General features: G+C 43.9%; 1 protein-coding gene across 1 annotated transcript in view; it reads left to right on the forward strand.

Moving 5' to 3' along the window:
• CNTRL (centriolin) overlaps positions 1-18,819 on the forward strand; it is a 1,084,252-nt gene that overhangs the window by 136,465 nt on the left and 928,968 nt on the right. The window lies entirely within an intron of this gene.

The following is an 18,819-nucleotide window of genomic DNA, read 5'->3' on the forward strand; positions in this document are numbered from 1 at the left end:
TCAGAATACTAGCTATGCACATAAACAAAACTTCTGGAGTGAGGCAAAGGTGAGTCTACTCCTATTCTATTCTAGGTCATATTTATATGTTGATGACATACGCAAACTCAACCTTTTAACTGCAGTCACACAAATGTATTAATAAAAAATGCAGGTAGTACGTAGACCAGTAGTGAATGGTTGCACATCTGCTTGTGTCTTAAACTCCTAGTAAGCAAACAGAAGCTGCTACTTCCTTGCTCAGAGTGACCTCCTTGTAAGATTTGTCATTCCGCTCTTCAAAATGAGGCTGAAACAAAGGAGGTTGAAACACTGACGGCCATCTCTCTTGGTTAGGACTGTGCCTCGAAAATCAATCTTTTGTTCAATAGAACTACATCTTTAGAAAGTAGATTAACATTTTTGGAGGCCAGGGACACAGTGGCTTTCCTGGTGGTCAAATTAAGGGAGGCTTCTGGTACACACCTAATGCCTATTTATGCCAGGACAAATCTTCCATCACTCAAATGGACATCTCTTGCTGATGCTACCCTGACAAATTATCGGGGAAATAGTTCTACTTAACCAAAATGTGCTCACTGAAAGTAATAACGGAGGAAATAACTTCAATGATTCATCACTACCATGGATGTCTTCTAGTTGGTCCTGGGAGAGGATATGGGGTAGAACTACTGTAAATAAAGGCAACATTTATGCGGGGGGGGGGGGCTCAGTGTGGAATATAGCATTGTAAATCGTACCATCCACAACGCTATCATTTCTGCCAAGAGAACAAGCAATAATGACAATGCTAATGAAAGTGTACCCCTCATAAGAAGTCTGGTATTACACCCTGATGTTTGCCAAGATTTGCATACTATAATCTCCGGTGAAGCACAGCTGTCTACGGTAAACATCCCCAAAATTATCCCTGGTATCCTGGAAAATGACTCTTCTCTAGTTTGTAAAATTATACACTGGATCCACTCTGTGCATGAATGTTTCTCAGTGATAATATTTGACATATATAGAACAAAAAGATTTGTGGATCCGATTGATAGTGAAGACGCTATTGAGTTAATAGTTTTGTATAAAGATAGGCTCCTCTCACTGGGCTGTTTGACTTTTTCTCCAAATTTTTCACAAATGTAATTTAAATCAAAACTATACCCCATGCAACGCTATACCACCTTGTGAAGGTCATCCAAGATGATGACCCAGTCATGTCTTCCTTATTCATGACAAATGATGTAAACCCAGCACTCTTAATAAACATTAATGGGGAGCTGTCGCACAGCTTTCGACTTACAAGGGGATTGAGACAAGGAGGCCCTCTGTCCCCTCTAATGATCACTTTGGCTATGAAACGCCCCTCCATAGAATCACCAATAATCCGGCTATACTCAGCATAATTGTTTGTTTAGTAGCTATATCGATGACATTCATCACCAGCCTTGTATATAGTGAGCATGAAAAACCCAGACTCAGGGAGGGAGATCAGCTCTGGCCAGATCAGGTTTAACTTTGAAACCAAGATCCTTTTGAAAATATGTACGTAATTATTGAGAAGAGCTATAGTTTGGGAAGATCCACAGGACATGAGATATGTTGCTGGTTTCAGGAAGACTAAAGTTTTGACATCTTGCATGGTGCCAATAACCCTTCCAGAGTCCCCCATGAAGCTGAACAATTTGGTTACGGTTGCGCTAAAATGTTGTGAAATGCTTTGTACAACAACATTGGGAATCCTTCTGTGCCCAGGCTTTATTCTGTGGCATCCCTTGTATGGCCTTAGTGACCTCTAGTGCTGTGGTGGGTGTTTCTAGGTCATAGAGGCTATCAAGGTCTATCATTAGAGGATTTTTTTGCATCAAGTATTGGTCCTGTATGTGTGGGTATACTGCTTGCCTATTGTATAATCCTATGCAATTCTCTAAACGTGTTTAAGATGTCGATGGTGTGTGACACAACAGTATAATCAGTGGTCTTCAGTTTTTGTTAGAAGTTACGGATCAAGAGGGCTTTCAGTTTATATGCTAGAATGCAGTCTGCCTTACTACCTTGTTCATAATATAACTTGCCTATACATTTCATTTTTTACGATATCTCGCCAGTTTAAAGTTGATCTAGCTCCCACTGTGCTTTAAACTAAGACCGAAACATTTGGGGAAGACAGTTAACCTTCGGTTGTTGTTCAGGAGCTCATACTTGGGACTTGAGCTTCTGTTATCTATATCTCTCACGCCAATCTCTGAAATCTGGCTGTATGCGAGATTAGCTCGCCCTTCAAAACCACCTGGGGCGCATCCCAGATCATGTGGAATAAAAGTTTAACCATGTAATTTTCTTGAAAGTAATGCTGCGTAGTGTCTGCTATTTTTGCTCCAAGGGAAGCGTCCCTAAAAGTTATTTCATTCAAGCTCCATGTTCATATAGTCTGGATATTGAGTGGCCCAAGCATACTATCGCTGGAGTATGGTTTGATGACATGCAGATTTTGATCTAAGTAGCTAACACTAACTTATATGCCTGTTTGTTGGTTTAGAATACATGTTGTGTGCTCTCTGATAGTACATCCCTCTCATGTGCATGCTTATTGTGCCAGGTTGCCAACAGTCACAGAGATTCAATGCCCTCTAAAAGTATTTGTGAAGTAGTACTTGATGTTTTGAGGGTGTTGTTGAAAACAATACCCCTTTTCTGAAAAGCCATTGAGCTCTCCTTCCTCTGTTGTCTGTCATTTAACCTATTAAGGAGGGTGTTCAGTTGGAATGACAGATTTCCTCTTTGCAGTATTGCCAAGCCCTTAGTTTTGTTTGTGGATGAGAATGGTATTTATGTGTGTTGGGACAGAGAAGTCGTTTGCCTGGTAAAAGACTTGAATCCCTGCCCTGAGTGACAAACTGTACATTTATCTGGATTCCTAATGCTGACTTTTGTTGCCATAGGCCAACAAGGATCATGCTTATGTGCCATGACATAGGCCTGTCTCGCGGATTGCAGTAATTTTGGACCTGGAGAAGAGCCTGAAGCGCTAGCCCCATAGTGGTGGAATGCGACTGCCTTCACCAAAAAGTTAGGTAGGACAAGCGCGGTGGTGGCAGCATACCGTGTAGGTATCAGCAGGAGTGAACAGGTCTTGTTTACCTTGTGTCACTGGAGTGAGGCTTACAGGCGCCCTCCCATTTTTAAAGTTCCGCTGCCGTGTACTTAACTTATCCTTGGCCTACATCAGATAGATGTAGAGTGCTGCGCAGGAATAGTGACTGTGCTGGATGTATGTGTGTCTAGGAAAGGTACAGTACAGGGACAGCTCGGTGCCATTCAGTGAATGTGTGGTTAGTGCATGTACCGGGTGGATGTACACCTGCGAGGGCACATTACATGAGATATGTAGTGCTGTGCAGTGTGTATGCAAGGAAAGCATGTGCTGGGTTTATGTGGGCTTTCGAGAAGTGTAATACATGAAATGTGCAGTGTTGTGCATACTGGCAGTGTGTGTATCTGCAAATAGCACACCATGGTACAATACAGAGAAGCTGCAGTACTGAACAGAGAGTGCATTTTGAATGTGTGCACTGAATGTAAGTGTGTGTGTAATGTTTGTACACAGAGTGTGAGTGTGCCTTCATTGGTACATTACACGGAGGACCCTGGGTTCCATTTTGCAGATACCAGACCTGCCTTGTGATGACATGAGTAATTCAGTTCAATAGTCTTTATTTCGATCGCTCGAGATCACAAAAGACAAGAAACCATACACACACCGGTTTAAAAAACAAACATATTACTCTAAAAATTGATCATTAAAACTATTACTTTCCACCTATTAAAGCGAAAACCAGTTGCATAACTATTTATCATATAAATAGTGAAAAGTACTATGATTAAAGTATCAATAAAATCTATAAGATTATAAAAACATAATACAGTCAGTCATCAGAACTTTCCATGCACTGTGTGATTAGGGCCGAGCAGTTTGGAATCGCTATTTGCAATTACTAAGGGGATCAGTTAGAGCACCGCCTAAGTTCTGGATTTTGTTACTAACAGTAGGCTAACCCACCCAGTCCAACATTTTACTTGTTCATGAGCTTGTCGGAGGGTTCGCAGTATTTGGCGATCTTGTAGTCTTATCCCGAATAAGCTACGCCTAGCTCAAGAATCGAGCAATGGCTATGACAGTCGGGACACTTGTGTCGGTCGCCAGTATTCTCTGTGCCACTGCACTGCTTCTAACACCCATATTCTTGCATACTGGTTTCAGCCATTTGTGTCGTGGCGCCTGATAGGCCTGACAGACAAATAAAATATGATCCTCATACACAACTTACATTTATTATCATTTGAGTTGTGCCATTTACATGTGATTGAGTTTATAGGTAGCGTACCCACCCGAAATTGTAGGTAAAGGTGTCTGTCCCTGGGTTTGATGATAATATCCCAGTAAGACTCATATTGGGGGCAGGGCTTATGCTCTAAAAATTTCCCTGTCAGCGATGAAGATTCAGAGGTCGATATGTTTCTCCTCGCCACCATGGACCAATAAAGTTCCTTCATATCTTTTTTTGAGGGAAACTGCTGACCTTCTGGATCTTCCCATAAATGTTGCACACCCATGTTTGTCAGAGTGGCTTTGATGTTTTCTAGCCATTTTATTTTACAAGATGTCAGATGCCCATACATCTTTTTAAGCAGAGGCGTAGTGCTGCAGCTCTGGAGTAGTCCACAGTGTACGCCAGTACGCTATGGGGTGAAACTTTGCTACATCATCCAGTCCCCTACACCCTAGGTCATAGTAGACAGGCTTTATAGGGGTGCTCTGTGGTACGCCAATGACGATTCTCAGAAACTTGTTTTGAGCTAGGGTTAGTGGAGCTAAATTGTGGAAGCCCCAAAGCTCTGCTCCATAGGTAACAGAGGCTATAACTTTAGAATTGTAAATTTTTAACAATGGGAGCATGGGATGGGTCTTGGAAGACTTGAACTCTTTCAACAAGCCTCCGGCCAAATGACAGTGTTTGAGTGCCAGGGTTTCTATCTGCGGTTTCCAATTAAGTTTATTCCCTAGTGTTATCTCCAAGTTGTTAAAAATGTTAGTTTGATCAAGTAGGGCGTCATTAAGAGATACCCTTCCCTTAATGGCCCGACGTCTATGGAGGACCATGAACTTTGTTTTGTCTGCATTTATTACCAGGCCGCGCTCATTACAAAATCCTTCAAATCTCATTAGTGCCCTCTGCAGACCACTCTGCGTTTTTGAAATTATGAGTCTGTCGTCGGCAAACATGAGTATGGGGAGTTTAACTTCCGCAAGTGATGGTGTGTCCATGAGTAATGGAGAGGAGGAGGAGGAGGCGGCTCCCTTTATATTTCAAAATTGTGCTGTTGTTCAATGATAGATCTGGGACACATCTCAGGAAGGAGGTAGGGCTTATAAAGGAATCATAAATAGTAGGGCTGGGAGCTCATAATTAACCGTTTGATGCACATAACACTGTGAGTGACATCCAGCCGTGAACTCTAGTCACTCCCATGGCGTGTGTTGTCGGATTATCAGCTTCGGAATCTCTCCTGCTGTGACAGACAGCCTTTCGTGAGGAAAAAAGAGAAAGGAAAGTGAACACTCCAAAAGAAGCAACATACATTTTCAAACACTGGGACCCTAAATCACATCTGGTATCTGGAAATGCACTATAAGAAGGGTAGGTTGACACCCCAAAATTTGTCATCTGCCATGCAGCCAGACGATCTGTGTGAGTAGAGCAAGCTCTGCAAGACTTCTGTCTGTGACCAGGACTGGGGGCCAAGGCCAGCTATCCCTGCTGAGTGAGGGGACACCACCCAGGTAAACCAAAACCACGTGCCATGGAGCCTGGAGCACTAGCGCCTGCCTACTTGTCAAGACCAGTTTGCCCTGTGAGGAAGAGCAGAGCATTCAACAGAGCAAGGTCCAAGGGGGAGCCCTAGCGAGATGATTCCCTGTGCGAGTTGTGAGGATACAACTGTACACTGATCAGGTCGTTTTCAGTGTGCAGGATTGATTTGGTGACCCTGGTATGCCAGGAGAAGGCCACCGTGGACTGAGCTGTGCATCGAGCGTTATGCGGAGAATACTAATCCTGTACTGTCTTGTTGCAGTGACCATGTTTTGGGCCATCGGTGAAGTAATTTTGTGGCCAGCCCGTACTGTTTCTTTGCAGTGACCCTGTATGCCTGAGAGGGGCATTGGTGAAGTAATTGTATGACCAGCGTGCCAGGATTCGGGAATGCCTTGGTGGATACCCTGTATGCCAGAAGGGCTGCCATGGTATAGGAGATTGGACACAACGCAAACTCCTACGGTGCAGAGGTAGTGCGGCAACCAGAGGTCTGTGAATCGAGAACTACCCCTAATCAACCCTCCCCCCAAAGGACCTTGGAGGACGCAGAGGAAAACATCCTATTCCTGCTGAGCTCTTTCTGGCTGGGAAAGACTGACTTACCGCGTCTATGCTGACTGGGAACATCTTCAATCACTGGGGTAAGCTGGCAGTGCTTCTCTGGAGAGAGCCAGCGCCGGCCAGGTGCTGCGTGTACCATAAGCAGCCTGACTTTGCCAAACAGGATCAGAGCTTCCAAGGGCCTTCGGTCAGGGCACCCGCTGACATGTTAAATGCTTCTGTGCTGCAGGAAACGGGTAAGACTTGAATCGGTCCTGTTGGGCCCCATGGTACTCTCTGTTGAAGGTGCTGCTGCACCATAGACACTTTTGACTAATTCCTAAAATTCTAAGAGGATCTCTTCAGTACGGCTCACTAGTGAGCATTTCCTGGATGCAGCCACCAGTGTACGGAAAATAATCCCAACCACAATATAAGGAAGAGGGTGGGACTGGAATTTGCCTGACAAACACTAGAGCCCGGACCTCATGGGGATTGTGTTATTGCTTATGAATGTCGTCATTCCTTTGCATCTGTAATCCATCTTTTTTCAAATAAAAGCAAATATTTGACTGGACATTACTGTGTGCACTTCGAGTTATGAATCTTTTTTTATACTAATCTTTATCTACATTTCCCCTCCAATGGAACCTTTCACTGCTCGTCCACAGCTACCACTGAATGTCAACTGCAGAAGGGGTACTCGGCCCAGTTGCTCAGGATCCATAATAGGTCGGGCCTTGGGACATCAGAAGTAAAACGTCTCAGCCACCACGATTGGGCCTAGTAGCCCTGTGGCCCACTGAAAAGGGTTCTGACAACAAGGAAACCAGTATGATTTGAGACAGGGTGCAATTTGTCTGAGATGATAGGCCTCCTGTAATAGTGCATCTGATAGAGACTTCTGGCTGCAGATTCCTTATCTTTGAATTTCCCAGGCGTCAGGCTGGCTCCGGAACCTTTTGCCAGAGCAATACCCCTTGCGCACTCTGTTGGGTGGCTCCACTCGGCTCCACGTGACGGTGTTGCTAGTGTCGGTTATGACGTCCGTGTCGCCTATATAGGCGTGCGGACGTCAGTTTTTTTCTTTCTGCACCAGTTAAGAAGAGCTACCTCTCTTTCGCTTTTTGACAGGCCTTTTTTCGACTTTTTGTTGACTTCTGAACATCGCGTGCGAGGATGTCTTTAAAGGAAGACAGGGTTTAAACCATGCGTTGCCTGTCACTGCATGATGTCGGCTACTGACCCCCTACTTTGTCTGTCTATGGTGTCTCGAGCGCAACCACAATTCGGAGGCATGCTCGGACTGTCTGGCTATGGCACTAAAGGTCTTGCAGGAGCGGTCTATGAATCGCTTTGTGGCCTGGCAGTCAACACCATCCAGCGAGACTCCGCGGAGGTCTTGGTCCCGATCTAAGAAGAGGAGGTCGCAGGACCGCTCCTGGAGCGCCAGTCCTCTTCATCTCACTCTTGTTGGGATTTTCCCCCAGGCTCTTGATCCCAAGGTGGCCATCTCTGTACTATCTTTACATAAGTGGAGGATTTTACAGATATAAGACCTAGCTTAAGGGGCATAAAAAAGCATCCAGGTGGATCGAGTGGTGCCAGCATATGATCATGAAATAGGAAACAACACCCTGCTGATATCAAAGACCCAAGCGGGGCTACAACTCCTTATCGATAGATTTTAAACCTCCTGTGATACTCGGGGACTGCTCATAAACAGTTCGAAAACTACATTTATGGCCTTCAACTGTCACAGGTCATATAGGAATGGCCCTCTGCTGGGTGGGGTACCCCTTGAAAAGGTGGACACCTTTGATTATTTAGGTGTAAGACTTACTGACAAAATGTCTTGGAGACCCCACTTAGCAAAGATGCTGATAGGACACAAGCATCTGGCCGGAGTAATAGGGAAAGAACATCGCCTTTTACACACTATGCCTGCAGCTCGCACCCTCCAAGTATATGACACCAAAGAAGTTAGCTCTGCTCTTTATGGAGCAGAAGTTTGGGGCTTCGACAAACTTGACGAGCTAGGTAGATCGGAACGCACATTTTTAAGAGACCTGGTTATGGCACCCAAATATGTTCCCCTCACCCCTCTACTGTTGGATATGGACAGGCGGTCGATAGCTGACGTAGCTAGGCTACGCCCTGTACTATTTTGGGCCCACATTAGGCGGACTCCCAAACTTGTCTCCTATGCCGAAGCCCTTACCGAGATCATCCGCTTAGATACCGGCTGCAAAATAGGCAGGATTGCTGACACCAATACAACTTTGACAGCCATAGATCTCCGTGCTTGTTGGATCAGCCAGGAACCCCCAAGGAGAGAGGAACTCAAGCGCTTATATTGGGAATGGGTGGACCAACGGGAGAATTCCAAACCTAATGTGGGTAAACTAACAACAGAATCCCTCTCCCACAAACAAACCAGATACCTTGAGCCTTTCTTGATACAATTCAGGTACCAAGAGACAGAATGTTGTACATACATTTTAGGCTTGGAACTCTTACCGTTCGTGAGGTGACAGCAAAGTGGTGCACAAGCAATGGAAAAAATTGTCCAAGTTGCATTGCCCATCTAATGTTTGCTTGCCCGGCATACAAGTCTCCACGGGCCAGATGGTTGAAACGGCTTTGCCAGCAATTTGGCACAAGCGACCATTATACAGCACTGCACATCCTCAGGTCCGATCCCAGGCCGTTCTTCGCAAGCTGTGTAGCAAGGTTTTTGGGACAAGCATGGCTCATAAGGTGGAAAGCTCTTGCAAGATCGGCATCATTTTAATTGAAACTAGGATAGGGATAACCACACGACTTAATACCTAATCTATCTTGCACAAGCACTTTATTTGGTAAACTTCCGCTGCTTTGTCAGTGACCATTTTAATAACTTTTTAGTATAGTAACTCTTCATCATTATGACGAAGTATTATCTGTTTTTATTGTAGAAACATACTTGACAAACTGAATTGTGCATTTGTCAACGCTATCCTGTTTTTAAAATATTTTGAATATGATATATGCTTTATTGCATTCCTATCAGTCTCTTCTGAGACTGACAGGGGTGCCTCTCTATCTCTGTTGCATCTTCGTCTTCATGCTTCATCTTGAGTTTTGAGGACTAGGGGCTTCTGCCATGGTTGTGGTCAGTTGCTCTGGTTCGGCTTGTCATCTTTGTTCATGGTTATGGGCGAGTCCTGGAGTCTTCATATCTTTCTGGCTTCTTCAGGATAGTGGACAGTGGGCTTTCCTTCCTCACATGTGCAGGACTGTTTAAGCGGGCACCCCATCTGTAGGTAGAGAGGTTCCATTCTGTCACATTTTTCTTGCTTTTGATGTAGCAACACATTTTTATGGATGGTTTCATAGGCCCTTTTTGCTTGGTGGCTGCCATGGCAGAAAGCCACAAGCATTTGCGAAGCCGATAGGTCACATATATGCAAGAACTATTCGCTGCTGTTTAGCATGGCTAAGCGTTAGTGGCGTAGAGGATAGGACATTGGAGTGGAATAGAGTGTTGTGGAGTAGAATGGTGTAGGGTGGAGGGGCATTCAGTGGAGCAGTGTAGAGTGAAATAGAGAGGAGTAGTGCGTCGTAGAGTGGAGTTGCATAGAGCGTCATAGAGTGGAGTAGTGTGGCTTAGAGTGGAGTAAAGTGGCAGAGAAAGAATTGCATAGAGTTGGGTATAGCATTGTGGATGGACGTTGAGTGAAGTAGAATGACTTGGAGGGGTATAGAGTGCCGTCATAGAGTGGCATGGCATTTAGGTTCGTAGAATGGAATGGGATGGAGTAGAGTGTCATAGAGTGTCATAGAGTGATGTAGAGTGTCAGAGTGAAGTAGGATAGAGTTGAGTGTCACGGAATGTCGTAGAGTCGAGTAGCATGTCGTAGAGTTTAGGGGCATAGAGTGAGGTAGAGTAGAATGGAGTTTCATAGAGTGTCTTAGAGTGGAAGGCTGTAGAGTGGAGGGGCATAGAGTGGGGTAGCATAGAGTGGAGTAGAGTGGCGTAGAGTAGCCCACAGTTAAGTGGAATAGAGTTGAGTAGAGTGGCCTTAGAGCTAAGTGGCATAGAGTGGAGGTGAGTGGCCTAGAGTTAAGTGGCATAGAATGGAGAATATTTGGTGTGGTAGTGCACTGCCATTACAAACAACACATTTTCAATTGAAATGACAATTACATGTGCACAGACATACAGTTTTACTGATAAAACTATACAGCACACAAATGATAATGCGTGGAAATAGCATCACCTAGTGTATTGATTTGTTTTTGATCATGTTACATTATTTGTTTCCACCACACTTTAGAATTACAAAACAATGTGCTTCATTTGTACCTTCATAATTATGATCTATTCTAAAATATTTGCACAGTTCATTTACAGACATTTACATTTTGTTGTGTTGTAGAAAAAGCCTTCCCTTTCACACCCTCAGATTGTCAGTTAAATCCTCGCACTTTGAAGACACCAAGCTCCCTCGGAAGACAGAGCCGGACATTGACCTTGTCTTTGAATGCACAGCAAATTTGACAAGATTAGGACAATAGTTAAAGGCCTCTGTACAGAGAGTGAGAAATACAATAAACAGGCTATGCTTCCCTGGAAAGACAAAGATATGCTGGACAGCCTAAAACAAATAAAGCCAGCAAATAAAAAGTAAGAAAATGTGAATTACATACCACAAAACCAATGATAAGCAATGGGATTAATGCATTCCTAGGTCAGATTTCAGAATGTCCCCAAGAAGTATTTAGGAACCAGACAGCTGTGCTTTCTGGTAGGCTTTGACCTAAACGTTACTGTGCTTTTCGCTGGAAGGCCCACCCAAGCCCACAAGTTATTCGGGGCTAGTGTTATCTGTCAAATTTGGAAGCTCTCAGCATTTTCTCTTGTCAACTTCCTGTAATTCTCAAAACTACTAGACAGAGAAGCCCTCTGCATGTGTTCTTTTGCACTTGAAAATTGGGGCTTGTCTTCCCCTTGTAAGTTATTGAGAGAGATAAAAATCCTCAAAGTCCGGAAGAAAATTGTTTTAAAGTTATTTTGCAAGAAAATGACACATCTATCCTCAATCGCAACTAGCACTTGCAAGGAAATATTGCAGTTTATGTGTTATGTTATGTTAATTGGATTTATAGAGAGCAGGTGTCATGGCGCTATGCACTGCCTGTACGTTAGCGCAGAGAAGGTAAATGAGTAAAACAGCCACGTCTTCAGTCCCTTTCTAAAAGGAGAGGAGATCTGCAGCATTCCTCAGGTGCAACGGCAGGTCGTTCCAAGCTTTGGATGTGCATGTAATAAAACTCCTACCTCCCCAACTGATTTTTTTAAATGTAGGGATTTGGCCCTTTTTTGCTCCTGTGGACCGAAGGGTCCTAATGGGGACATACCATTTGAACCTTTGCCTCAGATGGTCAGGGCCTATTCCGTTAAGGGCTTTGAAAGCTGAGCAGTGGGCCTTAAAATGTACCCTTTGTTTCACCGGAAGCCGGTGTAGCTGAGTTAATTCTTTCTTCACAGAGACAAATTTGGGTGTGCCTGACAACAGCTTAGCTGCTGCATTTTGGGCTATCTGAAGCCCATTGATATGCTGTTTTGGGGCATTCAGATAGAGGCTGTAGCAGTAGTCCAGTCGTGCCATGACAAGTACCGTGACCACCGTCCTGAGATTTCCTACTGAGAGATAGGGTTTTATTTTTCTGATGATTCTCAGTATCAGGAAACATGCAGAAACCACAGAACTTAAATGATCACTAAACGTGAGTCTGTTATCTACTGTTACCCCTACATTTATTGCTTTCAGGGTAGGGCAGTCGCCCAAATCTGCTGGCCACCAGTCAGGTGTCCATACATGAGTATTATTTCCGAATACAATAACCTCGGTTTTGCTGGAATTTAACTTTAAACAGTTAGTCGACATCCATCCTGCTATGGCCTTCATGCAGTCATGAAAGCGTACTCCCATTTCTTTTTCCTCTCCATCTTTAAGGGATAACACTATTTGAGTGTCATCCGCATCGAAGGTCAATTGGAAACTGAAAGATCTTATCAGGCCCGCCAAGGATATCACGTAAATATTAAAAAGCGTTGGGCTTAATGAGGACCCCTGGGAGACCCCACAAGGAAGGCAGAACGGCTTGAATTTATTATTATCCAAGTCGACTGTTTGTATTCTTTCAGATAGAAAGGATTGCAGGAGTTTCCAGGCAACACCTTGTACTCCTACATCATACAAACGGTCCCTCAGAACCTCGTGATGGACCGTGTCAAAGGCTGCAGACAGATCTAACATAATCAGTATCGCCTTCCCTCCACAATCCAATGCCTCCCCTACCTCTTCTAGAAGTTTGATTAGGGCCAATTCTGTACTATGTTCTGTTCTGAAACCATATTGAGATGGGTCAAATATATTGTTGGTTTGAAAAAAGGTGCTAAGCTGGGTGTTCATAACCTTTTTCCGTGATTTTTGCAGGGAGTGGAAGCCGTGAAATTGGCCGATAGCTGCTAGGATCTGTGGGGTTCAAAGTTGTTTAGGTCTCGCCTAGCAAATGCAGCGCATGCGCGCTGCTTCGCCTGGCGAGACTATTGTTGTGGGGTTGGTGCGCGAATGGAAACAAACCATGTTCGCGCACGGACAGGCGACTTGCAAACGCATGGCGTCTCCTCTCCGCGCTCACACACTCCCACCGCACGCTCTTCCTTTTTTTGTTGCTTTCCTAAGCCACGCGCTTCTATTCAATTTGAAACCGAAAGTGATACCGCTCTTGGAAGCCCCCAAATATCTGGCCTCCCGCCCTGATCACGTGATCACCAGAAGCAAACTGTTTGTTCTCAGTTGTCCGTTAGATGTACAGCTCGAGCCATGGAGAAACCTACTTCGTCTGTCTTACCGGACGAGGCAAAAGACAGGAATGTGAGATACTGTAAGTAACTGCATGCAGAATGTCTTGCAGCGTTGGTTTGCCTTTTTGCAGAGATGTAAATAAACATCTCTGAAAAACAGACTGCAGCCAATTCTTGTTGGCTTTCTGAAAAATAACATATGTTTTTTAAATCTCAGAATCCGCATGAACTGATAGCGCTTTACCGCAGCTCTGCCTTATTACAGTGTCTAGTGACAAGTGAATTTTAAGGTTTGTACTTTCTGAGCTGTGTTCTCTGTGGAAGACGCGTTGTGCATTGATCTTTCCATAATGCTTTGCGAGGAGCGGTTTCACTCGCACTGGGAAGGAACAGTGGCTTGTTGGGTCTGTTGAACATACATGCAGGTCAGAGAAGACAGATGTATTCAGTGAAATGAGTCAACGTTTGCCTGACGTACTAGATTGGCTCCTGTTCTAAGTTCCTATGATGGAGAGGGAGAGGATGTGGGGTAACGGCCAGAGCTGACGTCTTTGGAGCTGCGGGACAAGGTCTGAGATACGGCTCAACATCCTGTCATTCTGGGCAAATCACTTAGTCTCCCGGTGCCCAAAAAAAGATGTAAAAAAATGCGTCCTTGTGCAGTGTAACTGGAGCTCACTTGAAGCGCTCCAGTACATTTGAGTCGAGTTCACAAAAACTGCCAAAAATATGATTAGTGTTCAGTGCTGTAATTGGAAAAACTTTACTCCGGGAACCCATAAACGGGGGGTCCAGATGTGGCAACAAAAAGAGGGTTGAGTAATGAGGGGATGAGTCATGAAAAGCAGTGTGACAGTCCTCTTATACTCTTGCTTTTAGAAGTCTTCCACAAAGAAATTGTAAACAAGTAGAAATATGACAGTAAATATGCTGTGGCTTAATGGGTTGCAAAGGCTGCTTTTTATAATATCTTTTGGGGTCAAGCCACCTGCTACTGAGAGCTTTGTGTGCCATGTAAATCTCATGGAATAATAATAATATTAATGGTAAGGTAACTCTGGTGGTTATTGCTCTTGCTGCAGAGATCTGTGTTTTGTCTAGTCACGCTTTAACTCATAAAGTAGTATAGAGGGCTAATGTGTCTACAGCGAAGCAAACGTGTACCATGCAGATGAAAGATTTGTATTTTTTGCAGATAGCAGAGTTACTGCTTTTGACACCGAGATTTTTTTTATGACTTCCAGTTCATAACTTGCAATCCTTCTTATATAACACAGTGAGCTATGAACCAGCATTAAGGACCTGCATGCAAACTGCAAGGCATGGGCTTAGAACCTTATTGTTTTTTTTTTTTAAAACAATTGTTATTATAAGGCTTCTATGAAGTAGGCTATTGCTATTATAAGGGTGCTAAAAAGGGTAGTGATCAAAAGGTAGTAATCAAATCTTATTAGTACTGACAACCCCACACACTGTTACATTTTAAATCCTGACTTTGAGGATGGCAGACGTGAGGCTCTACTATTGCACAGCTTAGCTACTGGTGGTGAATGAATGACTGGCTGAATGGGGGCTGGAAGGACCCAGCCTTCCTGCTGAAGGTGGCCGTGGAGTGCCTGGATAAGATTGGTGGGTGGCTGTATCGTAATCACATCCCCTGGACTCATGAGGGTGGTTTTTCTTGACTAACACTGTACAAACCCTGCATCTCTTCTCTAGTTCTTCTCTGTACAAACCCTGCATCTCTTCTCTAGTTCTTCTCTGTACACGCCCTGTATCTCTTCGCTGTCAGATCTTTGTACAATCTCAGCAACATCTCTCCACAATCACTACATCTCTTAACTGCCCTGTATCTCCACAGCATCCCCATTGGCTCATGTCCCCATACTTTCGACTTAGCCCCTGCATCTCATCCCTGTCACATCTCTCCACAGTCTCTGCATTTCTTCATTCTCCATCTCGCCACAGCCCAAGTATATATTCACTGTATCCACAGTTCTGTGGCAACCGTGATGGATATCTTGTCTGCTTTATAAGAAGTGCATTATATCCCATGGCTCTTGTAGTACCTCAGACATGGTATCCCAAATATTTGTGGTGGAGTAACCTTCTCACTAAGCTGTAAATCAAGCCCTTAGTGTCTTGGCAACACTTCACTGCCCCCTCTACAGACCCCCGCATTCCTTCACTATCACTTCTGTCTACAGCTCATATATATTCAGATTAGTGGACTGAGGCACAGAGAGAGTATGATGTGTCCAAGATCAAACAGTTTGTCAAAGTAGTAAATGCATGACTACTTACTCCAAAACTTTACCACCAGATGATATCTTGCTGAATAAACCACGAAACTGCTCACTGGTTCCCTACCCATGTAATATTGCATCCAGTTTTATTTTTAACCACACTCTTCTGAATAGCCTTTAGACTGATTCTAAACACTCCTTATATTTTAAAAAGTGGTTTTTTAAAATCACACAGTTTGGCTTAATGCAGAGAACAGAATGAAAATCATATTCACCTAAGGTAAGCTGAACCGCGTATATAGTCCTTGTAGCAAGATCCTCTTTTCGTCGATTGTTAGGTACTGTAGTGACCAAGTGCCCTGCTCCCAGCACCAGTTTCCCTTTGCAGGTAATGCATGTGCTGTGCCCTGAGCAACTATATCCCCCACACAGTGCTACCAGACTTTGCAGATGATACCTTTGCTCTAACTTTTTTTTTTTTTACTTAAGCACTCGAGAGTGCACGTGTTTTCCTCTTCTCTCCTATGTTTATCCCGCAAATGACCCACGGCGCTGTGTTCTCTCCTGTATACTACTCCCTCCCCAGCCTCGTCCTTGCGATGCATGTTAACTGTTTTTGCTTGAAAATGTTCCCTACAAATAAACTTATTGACTCCCCAATGTCAAATATCTCTCAACTTTGCCTGTGTGAAAAAACCCCGAGAACACATCTGAGCAGCGTGCAATCGAAAAGGACACATTACACGTTCTTAATGTGCTGAATGACAAATTATAGACTGCATTTCAGTGCTCTATTCTTAACCATCTGCACTCATGGCTGCGACTCTTCTCTTTATAAATCTCGGTGAAATTCTGTCTGTTCACCACTTTCTCTAGATGTTGCAATTTCTCTTCCTCTCTTGCAGCAAACAACCGGTTTGATGTATAAACAGCTGATAAACATGGAGGTTTCCATGTCTCTTTCCCTCATAACCAGTTGACAAAAAAAGCTAACGATCACTGCAGTTAATATGCAATGAAATTGGCCTTCGGCGGAACTCTTCAAACACCCACTTCAAACGTCTCCAATTACAGACTCGGTGCCTACTTGCAAACAAACCGCTAACTTGCCCCTTCAGACCTACATCTTATCACTGAACTTCTCCTTTAAAGAGACATCTTCGCCCCGATAACACTGCCAACCTCTCAAAAGCGGATAAACCACGTAATTGAAGGCAGTGGGTTACACGAATAGATGCTGATCTCTTTTTAATTTGTAATTCCTTGCTGATATTTTTTCATTTTTATCTATATGCAACATCAATGAGCTGCAATTATTGCCTTTGGGCTGCCAGGCAAAGGTATTGGTCGGCTCCACAACTTTTTCATAACTGCTCTTCACTACTGATAGTAGTAAACTAACAGGCTCTTTCATTGGTAACATGAGTGAGTGGCCAGAGATTTGTCCTAATTTCATTTAACAGTTGCACCCACACTGTTAACCTCTCTCAACTTTAAACCAGCTACTGTGAAGCAAACATGACACCATGTTTAGGTCGAGCCTGGGCAGTTTATGTGCTGGTCTGCAAGGCATGCTGTATTCAGGTATGGACCTGAAGCTCCGCCCACTCCACATTTTTATTTGGCTTGCGTCATTGTCCTTTGCAAACTATGGCTTTTCATTGGTCAATAGGCTTAGCAGTACCTCCTTAGAACTGCCTTGTATCATTTTGTTACCTCCCATCAGGACACCCCCTGTTACATGTGGTGTTATTTGGTATGCTTTAAGTACAGCCTACAAGCACTATTTGGCTAAATGGTTTTCTCCTGCCTGCTGTTGCAGGCAGGACACGCTCTCCCCCGCTTTTATTTTTTTATAGCACCGCACACCATGCTGATACAGTGGTGGCCATGCCTTTAGTTTGTTGTTTGTGGCCCGAATGCGGCCACATGTTTTTTTTCTTACTTTTTGTGCACAAGCACCCCATATGACGCTTTCACTTTCATGTCGGCCACGCCCCTTTCTTTAGACGCGGCATGTCTAAAGAAAGGTACGTTGCAGCTTTTAAAAAGAAACCGCAGTATAGGGCACTTTTCTTTTTGTAAAAGTGCCCCATACCGTGGTTTCACTTTAATAGCGGCCGCATACCTTTCTTCAGACAAGCCAGATCTAAAGATAGCATTTGCAATGCAATAGGTCTAATTTGTGACAGTTTAAGCAATTGGCATTGTCATTTATAATGCCAATTGCTCAAACTCTCGTATGTGCGAGACCTATTGCATTGCAAATGCTTGTTTTAAGTAGCGGGAGGATAGAGGTCTTCTTCCAGTCCTTTGGAAAAATCCCAGTGGCAAATATGTTGATAATCAGGGGGTTTAAAACAGATCCTATGAGTTTAGTGGTTTCTGCTATTCCTAGCGGTGTAAAATGATCAAAGACTGGCCCAGGATTGGGTTCAAACGGGACTATTTCCGGTGGGTGTATTCCTTCGCTCTTCTGAGCTGGGGTAAATGAGGAGAAGATGCATTCCACTTTTTATTGTAAGAAAATAGCCAGATTTTCGCACAGTTCTGGACTACTTGCACTCCTAGGAGTATTAGGTGAGGCAAGTTTTTTTACGGTTTTAAAAAGTTCTTTAAGGTTGGACTTAGCTTGGAGAATTTCATTTGAGAAGAAATTCTTTTTAGTTTCCAGCAGTAGTTCCTTATAAAGTTTAAGACTGTGCTTATAGATTTCTTTATCGTTGCTTTTATATCCTTTCCTCCATACCCGTAAAAGTCTTTTACAGGCCAGTTTCTGAATTTTTAGGTTGTCTGAATACCAAAGGGCCAAGGGTTTGGCCCGCTTGGGGGTCCATTTTTTTTATTGAAACCAATTTTTTTCAAGCTTTATCTAACCAGTCTGTGTAGGCCATAACGGCTTTGTCCACCTCGAGGGGAGGCGGGAATAGGGTTCTCTTCAGTTCCTCATCTAGTTGTACCCCATCTAAGTCCTTCCATGCTCTTTTTTACTGCATCTTTATGGGCTCCGGTTTAGATTTGGGGGCTATTGACTCCTTCAACTCTAATATAATGGCACTATGATCTGACCAAGCCAGAGGGAGTACATCTGAACAAGACAGATCGGGGTTGTTAGAATATATCCCGTCTAAAGTGTGCCCTTTAAGATGCATTGGACCTGCTTGAGTTCCCCAGCCTCCATTATTCTATTCAGATTAGGGGCATCTGGGTCAGTGGTAAAAGTTGAAATCCCTTAGTACCGTGAATGATTCTGAGCACATTCCATCTTCAAGTAGGGTACCTAGTGTCTCTAAGAACCCACATCTTGGGCCTGGAG

The sequence above is a fragment of the Triturus cristatus genome, chromosome 1_2 (genome assembly GCF_964204655.1).
Source record: "Triturus cristatus chromosome 1_2, aTriCri1.1, whole genome shotgun sequence".
In the NCBI taxonomy this organism is placed as follows: Eukaryota; Metazoa; Chordata; class Amphibia; order Caudata; family Salamandridae; genus Triturus; species Triturus cristatus.